The sequence below is a fragment of the Crinia signifera genome, chromosome 3, assembly GCF_055691185.1.
Source record: "Crinia signifera chromosome 3, ASM5569118v1, whole genome shotgun sequence".
Classification (NCBI taxonomy): domain Eukaryota; kingdom Metazoa; phylum Chordata; class Amphibia; order Anura; family Myobatrachidae; genus Crinia; species Crinia signifera.
In genome coordinates, this window is record NC_139219.1 from 335,180,888 (window position 1) to 335,194,980 (window position 14,093).

A 14,093-nucleotide genomic window follows, 5' to 3' on the forward strand; every position below is an offset into this window, starting at 1 on the left:
AAGCATTTTCATGCAATGGCTCTTTTTTTAGAAAGTGCCTCCTACATTGGATGTTGTCTGGCTTAGTTTCGAAAACGGTAGAAACTGGGCAGAAACAAGTGTTTTTAACCCAAGCATTTTTCTTCAATTACTCTGTTTTTAGAAAGTGCCTCCTACATTGGTTTGTGTCTGGTATAGTTTCCGAGAAGTTTCTGTAGTGTAGTGGTTATCACGTTCGCCTAATACGCGAAAGGTCCACAGTTCGAAACTGGGCAGAAACAATGGATTTTTAGCTAAGCATTTTAATGCAATGGCCCTTTTTTTAGACAGTGCCTCCTACATTGGATGGTGTCTGGCTTAGTTTCTAAGACGGTAGAAACTGGGCAGAAACAAGTGTTTTTAACCTAAGCATTTTTCTTCAATGACTCTGTTTTTAGAAAGTGCCTCCTACATTGGTTGGTGTCTGGTATAGTTTCCGAGAAGTTTCTGTAGTGTAGTGGTTATCACGTTCGCCTGACACGCGAAAGGTCCCCAGTTCGAAACTGGGCAGAAACAATGGATTTTTAGCTAAGCATTTTAATGCAATGGCCCTTTTTTTAGACAGTGCCTGCTACATTGGATGGTGTCTGGCTTAGTTTCTAAGACGGTAGAAACTGGGCAGAAACAAGTGTTTTTAACCTAAGCATTTTTCTTCAATGACTCTGTTTTTAGAAAGTGCCTCCTACATTGGTTTGTGTCTGGTATAGTTTCCGAGAAGTTTCTGTAGTGTAGTGGTTATCACATTCACCTAACACGCGAAAGGTCCCCAGTTCGAAACTGGGCAGAAACAAGTGTTTTTTCTTCAATGACTCTGTTTTTAGAAAGTGCCTCCTACATTGTATGGTGTCTTGCTTTATTTCTAAGATGTTTCTGTAGTGTAGTGGTTATCACGTTCGCCTTACACGCGAAAGGTCCCCAGTTCGAAACTGGGCAGAAACAAGTGTTTTTAACCTAAGCATTTTTCTTCAATGGCTCTATTTTATGAAAGTGACTCCTACATTGGTTGGTGTCCAGTATAATTTCTGGAAAGTTTCTGTAGTGTAGTGGTTATCACGTTCGCCTTACACGCGAAAGGTCCCCAGTTCGAAACTGGGCCGAAACAAGTGCTTTTAACCTAAGCATTTTTCTTCAATGGTTCTATTTTATGAAAGTGACTCCTACATTGGTTGGTGTCTTGTATAGTTTCTGAGAAGTTTCTGTAGTGTAGTGGTTATCACGTTCGCCTTACACGTGAAAGGTCCCCAGTTCGAAACTGGGCAAAAACAATGGATTTTTAGCTAAGCATTTTCATGCAATGGCTCTTTTTTTAGAAAGTGCCTCCTACATTGTATGGTGTCTGGCTTTGTTTCTAAGATGTTTCTGTAGTGTAGTGGTTATCACGTTCGCCTTACATGCGAAAGGTCCCCAGTTCAAACTAGGCAAAAATAAGTTTTTTTAACCTAAGCATTTTTCTTCAATGGCTCTATTTTATGAAAGTGACTCCTACATTGGTTGGTGTCTAGTATAGTTTCTGGGAAGTCTCTGTAGTGTAGTGGTTATCACGTTCGCCTCACACGCAAAAGGTCCCCAGTTCGAAACTGGGCAGAAACCATGGATTTTTAGCTAAGCATTTTCATGCAATGGCTCTTTTTTTAGAAAGTGCCTCCTACATTGGATGTTGTCTGGCTTAGTTTCGAAAACGGTAGAAACTGGGCAGAAACAAGTGTTTTTAACCCAAGCATTTTTCTTCAATTACTCTGTTTTTAGAAAGTGCCTCCTACATTGGTTGGTGTTTGGTATAGTTGCCGAGAAGTTTCTGTAGTGTAGTGGTTATCACGTTCGCCTCACACGCGAAAGGTCCCCAGTTCGAAACTGGGCAGAAACAATGGATTTTTAGCTAAGCATTTTAATGCAATGGCCCTTTTTTTAGACAGTGCCACCTACATTGGATGGTGTCTGGCTTAGTTTCTAAGACGGTAGAAACTGGGCAGAAACAAGTGTTTTTAACCTAAGCATTTTTCTTCAATGACTCTGTTTTTAGAAAGTTCCTCCTACATTGGTTGGTGTCTGGTATAGTTTCCGAGAAGTTTCTGTAGTGTAGTGGTTATCACGTTCGCCTAACACGCGAAAGGTCCCCAGTTCGAAACTGGGCAGAAACAATGGATTTTTAGCTAAGCATTTTCATGCAATGGCTCTTTTTTTAGAAAGTGCCTCCTACATTGTATGGTGTCTGGCTTTGTTTCTAAGATGTTTCTGTAGTGTAGTGGTTATCACGTTTGCCTTACACGCGAAAGGTCCCCAGTTCGAAACTGGGCAAAAACAAGTTTTTTTAACCTAAGCATTTTTCTTCAATGGCTCTATTTTATGAAAGTGACTCCTACATTGGTTGGTGTCTAGTATAGTTTCTGGGAAGTTTCTGTAGTGTAGTGGTTATCACGTTCGCCTCACACGTGAAAGGTCCCCAGTTCGAAACTTGGCAGAAACAATGGATTTTTAGCTAAGCATTTTCATGCAATGGCTCTTTTTTTAGAAAGTGCCTCCTACATTGGATGGTGTCTGGCTTAGTTTCGAAAACGGTAGAAACTGGACAGAAACAAGTGTTTTTAACCTAAGCATTTTTCTTCAATGGCTCTATTTTATGAAAGTGACTCCTACATTGGTTGGTGTCTTGTATAGTTTCTGAGAAGTTTCTGTAGTGTAGTGGTTATCACATTCGCCTAACACGCGAAAGGTCCCCAGTTCGAAACTGTGCAGAAACAATGGATTTTTAGCTAAGCATTTTAATGCAATGGCCCTTTTTTTAGACAGTGCCTCCTACATTGGTTGGTGTCTAGTATAGTTTCTGAGAAGTTTCTGTAGTGTAGTGGTTATCACGTTCGCCTCACACGCGAAAGGTCCCCAGTTCGAAACTGGGCAGAAACAATGGATTTTTAGCTAAGCATTTTCATGCAATGGCTCTTTTTTTAGAAAGTGCCTCCTACATTGGATGGTGTCTGGCTTTGTTTCTAAGATGTTTCTGTAGTGTAGTGGTTATCACGTTCGCCTTACACGCGAAAGGTCCCCAGTTCGAAACTGGGCAGAAACAATGGATTTTTAGCTAAGCATTTTCATGCAATGGCTCTTTTTTTAGAAAGTGCCTCATACATTGGATGGTGTCTGGCTTAGTTTCTAAGACGTTTCTGTAGTGTAGTGGTTATCACTTTCGCCTTACACGCGAAAGGTCCCCAGTTCGAAACTGGGCAGAAACAAGTGTTTTTAACCTAAGCATTTTACTTCAATGACTCTGTTTTTAGAAAGTGCCTCCTACATTGGTTGGTGTCTGGTATAGTTTCCGAGAAGTTTCTGTAGTGTAGTTGTTATCACGTTCGCCTAACACGCGAAAGGTCCCCAGTTCGAAACTGGGCAGAAACAATGGATTTTTAGCTAAGCATTTTAATGCAATGGCCCTTTTTTTAGAAAGTGCCTCCTACATTGGATGGTGTCTGGCTTAGTTTCTAATACGGTAGAAACTGGGCAGAAACAAGTGTTTTTAACCTAAGCATTTTTCTTCAATGACTTTGTTTTTAGAAAGTGCCTCCTACATTGGTTGGTGTCTGGTATAGTTTCCGAGAAGTTTCTGTAGTGTAGTGGTTATCACGTTCGCCTTACACGCGAAAGGTCCCCAGTTCGAAACTGGGCAGAAACAATGGATTTTTAGCTAAGCATTTTAATGCAATGGCCCTTTTTTTAGACAGTGCCACCTACATTGGATGGTGTCTGGCTTAGTTTCTAAGACGGTAGAAACTGGGCAGAAACAAGTGTTTTTAACCTAAGCATTTTTCTTCAATGACTCTGTTTTTAGAAAGTGCCTCCTACATTGGTTTGTGTCTGGTATAGTTTCCGAGAAGTTTCTGTAGTGTAGTGGTTATCACGTTCGCCTAATACGCGAAAGGTCCACAGTTCGAAACTGGGCAGAAACAATGGATTTTTAGCTAAGCATTTTAATGCAATGGCCCTTTTTTTAGACAGTGCCTCCTACATTGGATGGTGTCTGGCTTAGTTTCTAAGACGGTAGAAACTGGGCAGAAACAAGTGTTTTTAACCTAAGCATTTTTCTTCAATGACTCTGTTTTTAGAAAGTGCCTCCTACATTGGTTGGTGTCTGGTATAGTTTCCGAGAAGTTTCTGTAGTGTAGTGGTTATCACGTTCGCCTGACACGCGAAAGTTCCCCAGTTCGAAACTGGGCAGAAACAATGGATTTTTAGCTAAGCATTTTAATGCAATGGCCCTTTTTTTAGACAGTGCCTGCTACATTGGATGGTGTCTGGCTTAGTTTCTAAGACGGTAGAAACTGGGCAGAAACAAGTGTTTTTAACCTAAGCATTTTTCTTCAATGACTCTGTTTTTAGAAAGTGCCTCCTACATTGGTTTGTGTCTGGTATAGTTTCCGAGAAGTTTCTGTAGTGTAGTGGTTATCACATTCACCTAACACGCGAAAGGTCCCCAGTTCGAAACTGGGCAGAAACAAGTGTTTTTTCTTCAATGACTCTGTTTTTAGAAAGTGCCTCCTACATTGTATGGTGTCTTGCTTTATTTCTAAGATGTTTCTGTAGTGTAGTGGTTATCACGTTCGCCTTACACGCGAAAGGTCCCCAGTTCGAAACTGGGCAGAAACAAGTGTTTTTAACCTAAGCATTTTTCTTCAATGGCTCTATTTTATGAAAGTGACTCCTACATTGGTTGGTGTCCAGTATAATTTCTGGAAAGTTTCTGTAGTGTAGTGGTTATCACGTTCGCCTTACACGCGAAAGGTCCCCAGTTCGAAACTGGGCCGAAACAAGTGCTTTTAACCTAAGCATTTTTCTTCAATGGTTCTATTTTATGAAAGTGACTCCTACATTGGTTGGTGTCTTGTATAGTTTCTGAGAAGTTTCTGTAGTGTAGTGGTTATCACGTTCGCCTTACACGTGAAAGGTCCCCAGTTCGAAACTGGGCAAAAACAATGGATTTTTAGCTAAGCATTTTCATGCAATGGCTCTTTTTTTAGAAAGTGCCTCCTACATTGTATGGTGTCTGGCTTTGTTTCTAAGATGTTTCTGTAGTGTAGTGGTTATCACGTTCGCCTTACATGCGAAAGGTCCCCAGTTCAAACTAGGCAAAAATAAGTTTTTTTAACCTAAGCATTTTTCTTCAATGGCTCTATTTTATGAAAGTGACTCGTACATTGGTTGGTGTCTAGTATAGTTTCTGGGAAGTTTCTGTAGTGTAGTGGTTATCACGTTCGCCTCACACGCAAAAGGTCCCCAGTTCGAAACTGGGCAGAAACCATCGATTTTTAGCTAAGCATTTTCATGCAATGGCTCTTTTTTTAGAAAGTGCCTCCTACATTGGATGTTGTCTGGCTTAGTTTCGAAAACGGTAGAAACTGGGCAGAAACAAGTGTTTTTAACCCAAGCATTTTTCTTCAATTACTCTGTTTTTAGAAAGTGCCTCCTACATTGGTTGGTGTTTGGTATAGTTGCCGAGAAGTTTCTGTAGTGTAGTGGTTATCACGTTCGCCTCACACGCGAAAGGTCCCCAGTTCGAAACTGGGCAGAAACAATGGATTTTTAGCTAAGCATTTTAATGCAATGGCCCTTTTTTTAGACAGTGCCACCTACATTGGATGGTGTCTGGCTTAGTTTCTAAGACGGTAGAAACTGGGCAGAAACAAGTGTTTTTAACCTAAGCATTTTTCTTCAATGACTCTGTTTTTAGAAAGTTCCTCCTACATTGGTTGGTGTCTGGTATAGTTTCCGAGAAGTTTCTGTAGTGTAGTGGTTATCACGTTCGCCTAACACGCGAAAGGTCCCCAGTTCGAAACTGGGCAGAAACAATGGATTTTTAGCTAAGCATTTTCATGCAATGGCTCTTTTTTTAGAAAGTGCCTCCTACATTGTATGGTGTCTGGCTTTGTTTCTAAGATGTTTCTGTAGTGTAGTGGTTATCACGTTTGCCTTACACGCGAAAGGTCCCCAGTTCGAAACTGGGCAAAAACAAGTTTTTTTAACCTAAGCATTTTTCTTCAATGGCTCTATTTTATGAAAGTGACTCCTACATTGGTTGGTGTCTAGTATAGTTTCTGGGAAGTTTCTGTAGTGTAGTGGTTATCACGTTCGCCTCACACGTGAAAGGTCCCCAGTTCGAAACTTGGCAGAAACAATGGATTTTTAGCTAAGCATTTTCATGCAATGGCTCTTTTTTTAGAAAGTGCCTCCTACATTGGATGGTGTCTGGCTTAGTTTCGAAAACGGTAGAAACTGGACAGAAACAAGTGTTTTTAACCTAAGCATTTTTCTTCAATGGCTCTATTTTATGAAAGTGACTCCTACATTGGTTGGTGTCTTGTATAGTTTCTGAGAAGTTTCTGTAGTGTAGTGGTTATCACATTCGCCTAACACGCGAAAGGTCCCCAGTTCGAAACTGGGCAGAAACAATGGATTTTTAGCTAAGCATTTTAATGCAATGGCCCTTTTTTTAGACAGTGCCTCCTACATTGGTTGGTGTCTAGTATAGTTTCTGAGAAGTTTCTGTAGTGTAGTGGTTATCACGTTCGCCTCACACGCGAAAGGTCCCCAGTTCGAAACTGGGCAGAAACAATGGATTTTTAGCTAAGCATTTTCATGCAATGGCTCTTTTTTTAGAAAGTGCCTCCTACATTGGATGGTGTCTGGCTTAGTTTCTAAGACGTTTCTGTAGTGTAGTGGTTATCACTTTCGCCTTACACGCGAAAGGTCCCCAGTTCGAAACTGGGCAGAAACAAGTGTTTTTAACCTAAGCATTTTACTTCAATGACTCTGTTTTTAGAAAGTGCCTCCTACATTGGTTGGTGTCTGGTATAGTTTCCGAGAAGTTTCTGTAGTGTAGTTGTTATCACGTTCGCCTAACACGCGAAAGGTCCCCAGTTCGAAACTGGGCAGAAACAATGGATTTTTAGCTAAGCATTTTAATGCAATGGCCCTTTTTTTAGAAAGTGCCTCCTACATTGGATGGTGTCTGGCTTAGTTTCTAATACGGTAGAAACTGGGCAGAAACAAGTGTTTTTAACCTAAGCATTTTTCTTCAATGACTTTGTTTTTAGAAAGTGCCTCCTACATTGGTTGGTGTCTGGTATAGTTTCCGAGAAGTTTCTGTAGTGTAGTGGTTATCACGTTCGCCTTACACGCGAAAGGTCCTCAGTTCGAAACTGGGCAGAAACAAGTGTTTTTAACCTAAGCATTTTTCTTCAATGACTCTGTTTTTAGAAAGTGCCTCCTACATTGGTTGGTGTCTGGTGTAGTTTCCGAGAAGTTTCTGTAGTGTAGTGGTTATCACGTTCGCCTAACACACGAAAGGTCCCCAGTTTGAAACTGGGCAGAAACAATGGATTTTTAGCTAAGCATTTTAATGCAATGGCCCTTTTTTTAGACAGTGCCTCCTACATTGGATGGTGTCTGGCTTAGTTTCTAATACGGTAGAAACTGGGCAGAAACAAGTGTTTTTAACCTAAGCATTTTTCTTCAATGACTTTGTTTTTAGAAAGTGCCTCCTACATTGGATGGTGTCTGGCTTAGTTTCTAAGACGTTTCTGTAGTGTAGTGGTTATCACATTCGCCTTACACGCGAAAGGTCCTCAGTTCGAAACTGGGCAGAAACAATGGATTTTTAGCTAAGCATTTTAATGCAATGGCCCTTTTTTTAGTGCCTCCTACATTGGTTGGTGTCTTGTACAGTTTCTGAGAAGTTTCTGTAGTGTAGTGGTTATCACGTTCGCCTCACACGCGAAAGGTCCCCAGTTCGAAACTGGGCAGAAACAATGGATTTTTAGCTAAGCATTTTCATGCAATGGCTCTTTTTTTAGAAAGTGCCTCCTACATTGTATAGTGTCTGGCTTTGTTTCTAAGATGTTTCTGTAGTGTAGTGGTTATCACGTTTGCCTTACACGCGAAAGGTCCCCAGTTCGAAACTGGGCAGAAACAAGTTTTTTTAACCTAAGCAATTTTCTTCAATGGCTCTATTTTATGAAAGTGACTCCTACATTGGTTGGTGTCTAGTATAGTTTCTGGGAAGTTTCTGTAGTGTAGTGGTTATCACGTTCGCCTCACACGCGAAAGGTCCCCAGTTCGAAACTGGGCAGAAACATTGGATTTTTAGCTAAGCATTTTCATGCAATGGCTCTTTTTTTAGAAAGTGCCTCCTACATTGGATGGTGTCTGGCTTAGTTTCTAAGACGTTTCTGTAGTGTAGTGGTTATCACTTTCGCCTAACACGCGAAAGGTCCCCAGTTCGAAACTGGGCAGAAACAAGTGTTTTTAACCTAAGCATTTTTCTTCAATGACTCTGTTTTTAGAAAGTGCCTCCTACATTGGTTGGTGTCTGGTATAGTTTCCGAGAAGTTTCTGTAGTGTAGTGGTTATCACGTTCGCCTGACACGCGAAAGGTCCCCAGTTCGAAACTGGGCAGAAACAATGGATTTTTAGCTAAGCATTTTAATGCAATGGCCCTTTTTTTAGACAGTGCCTGCTACATTGGATGGTGTCTGGCTTAGTTTCTAAGACGGTAGAAACTGGGCAGAAACAAGTGTTTTTAACCTAAGCATTTTTCGGTACTTGTGAGTTATCCGGACGCCCGATTTCAAAATCGGGTCGGATCGGGCACATCGCATCGCATCGCATGCGACCATCGGATGCGATGCGATGCGATGCGATGCGATGACCCGATTTTTCCATAGGAATCAATGTTAAAATGGACTGAGTCCATTTTAACATGGAATTCAATGGGAAAAAGGGGTCCTTTTCATACCCCTACTATCCAAGTGGGCATGGAGTTGGATATAAACCTGTGGCGAGCGTAGCGAGCCACCGAGCCCGAAGCGTGGCGAGCGTAGCGAGCCCCGCGAGGGGACACGGAATACCGTCCCCTCGCGGGGCTCGCTTCGCTCGCCACGCTTCGGGCTCGGTGGCTCGCTACGCTCGCCACAGGTTTATATCCAACTCCATGCCCACTTGGATAGTAGGGGTATGAAAAGGACCCCTTTTTCCATAGGAATCATTTTAACATTGATTCCTATGGAAAAATCGGGTCATCGCATCCGATGGTCGCATGCGATGCGATGCGATGCGATGCGATATCGCATCGCATCGTATCTGATTGTATGCCTTAACTTAAGGCATACAATCAAAAAATCGGGCGTCCAGATAACTCACAAGTACCCATTTTTCTTCAATGACTCTGTTTTTAGAAAGTGCCTCCTACATTGGTTTGTGTCTGGTATAGTTTCCGAGAAGTTTCTGTAGTGTAGTGGTTATCACATTCACCTAACACGCGAAAGGTCCCCAGTTCGAAACTGGGCAGAAACAAGTGTTTTTTCTTCAATGACTCTGTTTTTAGAAAGTGCCTCCTACATTGTATGGTGTCTTGCTTTATTTCTAAGATGTTTCTGTAGTGTAGTGGTTATCACGTTCGCCTTACACGCGAAAGGTCCCCAGTTCGAAACTGGGCAGAAACAAGTGTTTTTAACCTAAGCATTTTTCTTCAATGGCTCTATTTTATGAAAGTGACTCCTACATTGGTTGGTGTCCAGTATAATTTCTGGAAAGTTTCTGTAGTGTAGTGGTTATCACGTTCGCCTTACACGCGAAAGGTCCCCAGTTCGAAACTGGGCCGAAACAAGTGCTTTTAACCTAAGCATTTTTCTTCAATGGTTCTATTTTATGAAAGTGACTCCTACATTGGTTGGTGTCTTGTATAGTTTCTGAGAAGTTTCTGTAGTGTAGTGGTTATCACGTTCGCCTTACACGTGAAAGGTCCCCAGTTCGAAACTGGGCAAAAACAATGGATTTTTAGCTAAGCATTTTCATGCAATGGCTCTTTTTTTAGAAAGTGCCTCCTACATTGTATGGTGTCTGGCTTTGTTTCTAAGATGTTTCTGTAGTGTAGTGGTTATCACGTTCGCCTTACATGCGAAAGGTCCCCAGTTCAAACTAGGCAAAAATAAGTTTTTTTAACCTAAGCATTTTTCTTCAATGGCTCTATTTTATGAAAGTGACTCCTACATTGGTTGGTGTCTAGTATAGTTTCTGGGAAGTCTCTGTAGTGTAGTGGTTATCACGTTCGCCTCACACGCAAAAGGTCCCCATTTCGAAACTGGGCAGAAACAATGGATTTTTAGCTAAGCATTTTAATGCAATGGCCCTTTTTTTAGACAGTGCCACCTACATTGGATGGTGTCTGGCTTAGTTTCTAAGACGGTAGAAACTGGGCAGAAACAAGTGTTTTTAACCTAAGCATTTTTCTTCAATGACTCTGTTTTTAGAAAGTTCCTCCTACATTGGTTGGTGTCTGGTATAGTTTCCGAGAAGTTTCTGTAGTGTAGTGGTTATCACGTTCGCCTAACACGCGAAAGGTCCCCAGTTCGAAACTGGGCAGAAACAATGGATTTTTAGCTAAGCATTTTCATGCAATGGCTCTTTTTTTAGAAAGTGCCTCCTACATTGTATGGTGTCTGGCTTTGTTTCTAAGATGTTTCTGTAGTGTAGTGGTTATCACGTTTGCCTTACACGCGAAAGGTCCCCAGTTCGAAACTGGGCAAAAACAAGTTTTTTTAACCTAAGCATTTTTCTTCAATGGCTCTATTTTATGAAAGTGACTCCTACATTGGTTGGTGTCTAGTATAGTTTCTGGGAAGTTTCTGTAGTGTAGTGGTTATCACGTTCGCCTCACACGTGAAAGGTCCCCAGTTCGAAACTTGGCAGAAACAATGGATTTTTAGCTAAGCATTTTCATGCAATGGCTCTTTTTTTAGAAAGTGCCTCCTACATTGGATGGTGTCTGGCTTAGTTTCGAAAACGGTAGAAACTGGACAGAAACAAGTGTTTTTAACCTAAGCATTTTTCTTCAATGGCTCTATTTTATGAAAGTGACTCCTACATTGGTTGGTGTCTTGTATAGTTTCTGAGAAGTTTCTGTAGTGTAGTGGTTATCACATTCGCCTAACACGCGAAAGGTCCCCAGTTCGAAACTGGGCAGAAACAATGGATTTTTAGCTAAGCATTTTAATGCAATGGCCCTTTTTTTAGACAGTGCCTCCTACATTGGTTGGTGTCTAGTATAGTTTCTGAGAAGTTTCTGTAGTGTAGTGGTTATCACGTTCGCCTCACACGCGAAAGGTCCCCAGTTCGAAACTGGGCAGAAACAATGGATTTTTAGCTAAGCATTTTCATGCAATGGCTCTTTTTTTAGAAAGTGCCTCCTACATTGGATGGTGTCTGGCTTTGTTTCTAAGATGTTTCTGTAGTGTAGTGGTTATCACGTTCGCCTTACACGCGAAAGGTCCCCAGTTCGAAACTGGGCAGAAACAATGGATTTTTAGCTAAGCATTTTCATGCAATGGCTCTTTTTTTAGAAAGTGCCTCATACATTGGATGGTGTCTGGCTTAGTTTCTAAGACGTTTCTGTAGTGTAGTGGTTATCACTTTCGCCTTACACGCGAAAGGTCCCCAGTTCGAAACTGGGCAGAAACAAGTGTTTTTAACCTAAGCATTTTACTTCAATGACTCTGTTTTTAGAAAGTGCCTCCTACATTGGTTGGTGTCTGGTATAGTTTCCGAGAAGTTTCTGTAGTGTAGTTGTTATCACGTTCGCCTAACACGCGAAAGGTCCCCAGTTCGAAACTGGGCAGAAACAATGGATTTTTAGCTAAGCATTTTAATGCAATGGCCCTTTTTTTAGAAAGTGCCTCCTACATTGGATGGTGTCTGGCTTAGTTTCTAATACGGTAGAAACTGGGCAGAAACAAGTGTTTTTAACCTAAGCATTTTTCTTCAATGACTTTGTTTTTAGAAAGTGCCTCCTACATTGGTTGGTGTCTGGTATAGTTTCCGAGAAGTTTCTGTAGTGTAGTGGTTATCACGTTCGCCTTACACGCGAAAGGTCCCCAGTTCGAAACTGGGCAGAAACAATGGATTTTTAGCTAAGCATTTTAATGCAATGGCCCTTTTTTTAGACAGTGCCACCTACATTGGATGGTGTCTGGCTTAGTTTCTAAGACGGTAGAAACTGGGCAGAAACAAGTTTTTTTAACCTAAGCAATTTTCTTCAATGGCTCTATTTTATGAAAGTGACTCCTACATTGGTTGGTGTCTAGTATAGTTTCTGGGAAGTTTCTGTAGTGTAGTGGTTATCACGTTCGCCTCACACGCGAAAGGTCCCCAGTTCGAAACTGGGCAGAAACATTGGATTTTTAGCTAAGCATTTTCATGCAATGGCTCTTTTTTTAGAAAGTGCCTCCTACATTGGATGGTGTCTGGCTTAGTTTCTAAGACGTTTCTGTAGTGTAGTGGTTATCACTTTCGCCTAACACGCGAAAGGTCCCCAGTTCGAAACTGGGCAGAAACAAGTGTTTTTAACCTAAGCATTTTTCTTCAATGACTCTGTTTTTAGAAAGTGCCTCCTACATTGGTTGGTGTCTGGTATAGTTTCCGAGAAGTTTCTGTAGTGTAGTGGTTATCACATTCACCTAACACGCGAAAGGTCATCAGTTCGAAACTGGGCAGAAACAATGGATTTTTAGCTAAGCATTTTCATGCAATGGCTCTTTTTTTAGAAAGTGCCTCCTACATTGGATGGTGTCTGGCGTAGTTTCTAAGACGTTTCTGTAGTGTAGTGGTTATCACGTTCGCCTTAGCGAAAGGTCCCCAGTTCGAAACTGGGCAGAAACAAGTGTTTTTAACCTAAGCATTTTTCTTCAATGGCTCTATTTTATGAAAGTGACTCCTCCATTGGTTGGTGTCTTGTACAGTTTCTGAGAAGTTTCTGTAGTGTAGTGGTTATCACGTTCGCCTCACACGCGAAAGGTCCCCAGTTCGAAACTGGGCAGAAACAATGGATTTTTAGCTAAGCATTTTCATGCAATGGCTCTTTTTTTAGAAAGTGCCTCCTACATTGTATGGTGTCTGGCTTTGTTTCTAAGATGTTTCTGTAGTGTAGTGGTTATCACGTTCGCCTTACACGCGAAAGGTCCCCAGTTCGAAACTGGGCAGAAACAATGGATTTTTAGCTAAGCATTTTCATGCAATGGCTCTTTTTTTAGAAAGTGCCTCATACAGATGGCGCCGGGCTTGTCTTTGCTGGGGATGGCGGAGGACTCGCCACCCGCCATCCCCCGCCCCTCGCCATCTGTATGTCGGAAGGGGACGCGCGTGCACGAGGTGCACGCGCGTCCCGTTCCGACGGTGCTTTTGCCCGGGTCCCCGCCGGCTTCCACGGGTCCCCGCCGGTCCACACCGCCCCCCCGCAGCCCCCCGCAGCCCTCCGCAGCCCTGCCCGTCTCCCTGAAGCTGGAGACGGGCAGGACTGCACCCGCCGCGCCGCCTCGCCGCCCGGCTATTGAGACGCTCGTGCGTGGGAGACGCACGAGCGTCTCATTCAGCCAGAGCGCCAGATTGCTGGCGGATCGCCAGGGACACGGTCCTGGCGCTCCGCCAGCAATAATAAGGCCAGCTCCATCTGTACATTGGATGGTGTCTGGCTTAGTTTCTAAGACGTTTCTGTAGTGTAGTGGTTATCACTTTCGCCTTACACGCGAAAGGTCCCCAGTTCGAAACTGGGCAGAAACAAGTGTTTTTAACCTAAGCATTTTACTTCAATGACTCTGTTTTTAGAAAGTGCCTCCTACATTGGTTGGTGTCTGGTATAGTTTCCGGGAAGTTTCTGTAGTGTAGTGGTTATCCCATTCACCTAACACGCGAAAGGTCCCCAGTTCGAAACTGGGCAGAAACAATGGATTTTTAGCTAAGCATTTTCATGCAATGGCTCTTTTTTTAGAAAGTGCCTCCTACATTGGATGTTGTCTGGCTTAGTTTCGAAAACGGTAGAAACTGGGCAGAAACAAGTGTTTTTAACCCAAGCATTTTTCTTCAATTACTCTGTTTTTAGAAAGTGCCTCCTACATTGGTTGGTGTCTGGTATAGTTTCCGAGAAGTTTCTGTAGTGTAGTGGTTATCACGTTCGCCTAACACGCGAAAGGTCCCCAGTTCGAAACTGGGCAGAAACAATGGATTTTTAGCTAAGCATTTTAATGCAATGGCCCTTTTTTTAG

General features: G+C 42.3%; 35 non-coding genes across 35 annotated transcripts; all 35 read left to right on the forward strand.

Moving 5' to 3' along the window:
- The first annotated feature begins 461 nt into the window (after positions 1-461).
- Positions 462-534, forward strand: TRNAV-GAC (transfer RNA valine (anticodon GAC)). Its single transcript has one exon. It is a non-coding gene; the product is annotated as a tRNA-Val (tRNA).
- Positions 535-884: 350 nt separating this feature from the next.
- Positions 885-957, forward strand: TRNAV-UAC (transfer RNA valine (anticodon UAC)). The gene has a single exon. It is a non-coding gene; the product is annotated as a tRNA-Val (tRNA).
- An 852-nt stretch (positions 958-1,809) lies between these two features.
- TRNAV-CAC (transfer RNA valine (anticodon CAC)) lies at positions 1,810-1,882 on the forward strand. Its single transcript has one exon. It is a non-coding gene; the product is annotated as a tRNA-Val (tRNA).
- Positions 1,883-2,083: 201 nt separating this feature from the next.
- On the forward strand, positions 2,084-2,156 carry TRNAV-AAC (transfer RNA valine (anticodon AAC)). The gene has a single exon. It is a non-coding gene; the product is annotated as a tRNA-Val (tRNA).
- A 690-nt stretch (positions 2,157-2,846) lies between these two features.
- TRNAV-CAC (transfer RNA valine (anticodon CAC)) lies at positions 2,847-2,919 on the forward strand. The gene has a single exon. It is a non-coding gene; the product is annotated as a tRNA-Val (tRNA).
- A 90-nt stretch (positions 2,920-3,009) lies between these two features.
- TRNAV-UAC (transfer RNA valine (anticodon UAC)) lies at positions 3,010-3,082 on the forward strand. Its single transcript has one exon. It is a non-coding gene; the product is annotated as a tRNA-Val (tRNA).
- A 90-nt stretch (positions 3,083-3,172) lies between these two features.
- TRNAV-UAC (transfer RNA valine (anticodon UAC)) lies at positions 3,173-3,245 on the forward strand. Its single transcript has one exon. It is a non-coding gene; the product is annotated as a tRNA-Val (tRNA).
- A 364-nt stretch (positions 3,246-3,609) lies between these two features.
- TRNAV-UAC (transfer RNA valine (anticodon UAC)) lies at positions 3,610-3,682 on the forward strand. The gene has a single exon. It is a non-coding gene; the product is annotated as a tRNA-Val (tRNA).
- A 475-nt stretch (positions 3,683-4,157) lies between these two features.
- Positions 4,158-4,230, forward strand: TRNAV-GAC (transfer RNA valine (anticodon GAC)). Its single transcript has one exon. It is a non-coding gene; the product is annotated as a tRNA-Val (tRNA).
- Positions 4,231-4,580: 350 nt separating this feature from the next.
- On the forward strand, positions 4,581-4,653 carry TRNAV-UAC (transfer RNA valine (anticodon UAC)). Its single transcript has one exon. It is a non-coding gene; the product is annotated as a tRNA-Val (tRNA).
- An 852-nt stretch (positions 4,654-5,505) lies between these two features.
- Positions 5,506-5,578, forward strand: TRNAV-CAC (transfer RNA valine (anticodon CAC)). Its single transcript has one exon. It is a non-coding gene; the product is annotated as a tRNA-Val (tRNA).
- Positions 5,579-5,779: 201 nt separating this feature from the next.
- TRNAV-AAC (transfer RNA valine (anticodon AAC)) lies at positions 5,780-5,852 on the forward strand. Its single transcript has one exon. It is a non-coding gene; the product is annotated as a tRNA-Val (tRNA).
- A 527-nt stretch (positions 5,853-6,379) lies between these two features.
- TRNAV-AAC (transfer RNA valine (anticodon AAC)) lies at positions 6,380-6,452 on the forward strand. Its single transcript has one exon. It is a non-coding gene; the product is annotated as a tRNA-Val (tRNA).
- A 90-nt stretch (positions 6,453-6,542) lies between these two features.
- Positions 6,543-6,615, forward strand: TRNAV-CAC (transfer RNA valine (anticodon CAC)). Its single transcript has one exon. It is a non-coding gene; the product is annotated as a tRNA-Val (tRNA).
- Positions 6,616-6,705: 90 nt separating this feature from the next.
- Positions 6,706-6,778, forward strand: TRNAV-UAC (transfer RNA valine (anticodon UAC)). Its single transcript has one exon. It is a non-coding gene; the product is annotated as a tRNA-Val (tRNA).
- Positions 6,779-7,142: 364 nt separating this feature from the next.
- On the forward strand, positions 7,143-7,215 carry TRNAV-UAC (transfer RNA valine (anticodon UAC)). The gene has a single exon. It is a non-coding gene; the product is annotated as a tRNA-Val (tRNA).
- Positions 7,216-7,579: 364 nt separating this feature from the next.
- TRNAV-UAC (transfer RNA valine (anticodon UAC)) lies at positions 7,580-7,652 on the forward strand. Its single transcript has one exon. It is a non-coding gene; the product is annotated as a tRNA-Val (tRNA).
- Positions 7,653-7,738: 86 nt separating this feature from the next.
- On the forward strand, positions 7,739-7,811 carry TRNAV-CAC (transfer RNA valine (anticodon CAC)). Its single transcript has one exon. It is a non-coding gene; the product is annotated as a tRNA-Val (tRNA).
- A 90-nt stretch (positions 7,812-7,901) lies between these two features.
- Positions 7,902-7,974, forward strand: TRNAV-UAC (transfer RNA valine (anticodon UAC)). The gene has a single exon. It is a non-coding gene; the product is annotated as a tRNA-Val (tRNA).
- A 90-nt stretch (positions 7,975-8,064) lies between these two features.
- On the forward strand, positions 8,065-8,137 carry TRNAV-CAC (transfer RNA valine (anticodon CAC)). Its single transcript has one exon. It is a non-coding gene; the product is annotated as a tRNA-Val (tRNA).
- A 90-nt stretch (positions 8,138-8,227) lies between these two features.
- Positions 8,228-8,300, forward strand: TRNAV-AAC (transfer RNA valine (anticodon AAC)). The gene has a single exon. It is a non-coding gene; the product is annotated as a tRNA-Val (tRNA).
- Positions 8,301-8,390: 90 nt separating this feature from the next.
- On the forward strand, positions 8,391-8,463 carry TRNAV-GAC (transfer RNA valine (anticodon GAC)). The gene has a single exon. It is a non-coding gene; the product is annotated as a tRNA-Val (tRNA).
- A 967-nt stretch (positions 8,464-9,430) lies between these two features.
- TRNAV-UAC (transfer RNA valine (anticodon UAC)) lies at positions 9,431-9,503 on the forward strand. The gene has a single exon. It is a non-coding gene; the product is annotated as a tRNA-Val (tRNA).
- An 852-nt stretch (positions 9,504-10,355) lies between these two features.
- On the forward strand, positions 10,356-10,428 carry TRNAV-AAC (transfer RNA valine (anticodon AAC)). The gene has a single exon. It is a non-coding gene; the product is annotated as a tRNA-Val (tRNA).
- Positions 10,429-10,955: 527 nt separating this feature from the next.
- TRNAV-AAC (transfer RNA valine (anticodon AAC)) lies at positions 10,956-11,028 on the forward strand. Its single transcript has one exon. It is a non-coding gene; the product is annotated as a tRNA-Val (tRNA).
- Positions 11,029-11,118: 90 nt separating this feature from the next.
- TRNAV-CAC (transfer RNA valine (anticodon CAC)) lies at positions 11,119-11,191 on the forward strand. Its single transcript has one exon. It is a non-coding gene; the product is annotated as a tRNA-Val (tRNA).
- Positions 11,192-11,281: 90 nt separating this feature from the next.
- On the forward strand, positions 11,282-11,354 carry TRNAV-UAC (transfer RNA valine (anticodon UAC)). The gene has a single exon. It is a non-coding gene; the product is annotated as a tRNA-Val (tRNA).
- A 90-nt stretch (positions 11,355-11,444) lies between these two features.
- On the forward strand, positions 11,445-11,517 carry TRNAV-UAC (transfer RNA valine (anticodon UAC)). Its single transcript has one exon. It is a non-coding gene; the product is annotated as a tRNA-Val (tRNA).
- A 364-nt stretch (positions 11,518-11,881) lies between these two features.
- On the forward strand, positions 11,882-11,954 carry TRNAV-UAC (transfer RNA valine (anticodon UAC)). Its single transcript has one exon. It is a non-coding gene; the product is annotated as a tRNA-Val (tRNA).
- Positions 11,955-12,155: 201 nt separating this feature from the next.
- Positions 12,156-12,228, forward strand: TRNAV-CAC (transfer RNA valine (anticodon CAC)). Its single transcript has one exon. It is a non-coding gene; the product is annotated as a tRNA-Val (tRNA).
- Positions 12,229-12,318: 90 nt separating this feature from the next.
- TRNAV-AAC (transfer RNA valine (anticodon AAC)) lies at positions 12,319-12,391 on the forward strand. Its single transcript has one exon. It is a non-coding gene; the product is annotated as a tRNA-Val (tRNA).
- A 413-nt stretch (positions 12,392-12,804) lies between these two features.
- Positions 12,805-12,877, forward strand: TRNAV-CAC (transfer RNA valine (anticodon CAC)). Its single transcript has one exon. It is a non-coding gene; the product is annotated as a tRNA-Val (tRNA).
- Positions 12,878-12,967: 90 nt separating this feature from the next.
- Positions 12,968-13,040, forward strand: TRNAV-UAC (transfer RNA valine (anticodon UAC)). Its single transcript has one exon. It is a non-coding gene; the product is annotated as a tRNA-Val (tRNA).
- A 498-nt stretch (positions 13,041-13,538) lies between these two features.
- On the forward strand, positions 13,539-13,611 carry TRNAV-UAC (transfer RNA valine (anticodon UAC)). Its single transcript has one exon. It is a non-coding gene; the product is annotated as a tRNA-Val (tRNA).
- A 364-nt stretch (positions 13,612-13,975) lies between these two features.
- On the forward strand, positions 13,976-14,048 carry TRNAV-AAC (transfer RNA valine (anticodon AAC)). The gene has a single exon. It is a non-coding gene; the product is annotated as a tRNA-Val (tRNA).
- The last annotated feature ends 45 nt before the right edge of the window (positions 14,049-14,093 follow it).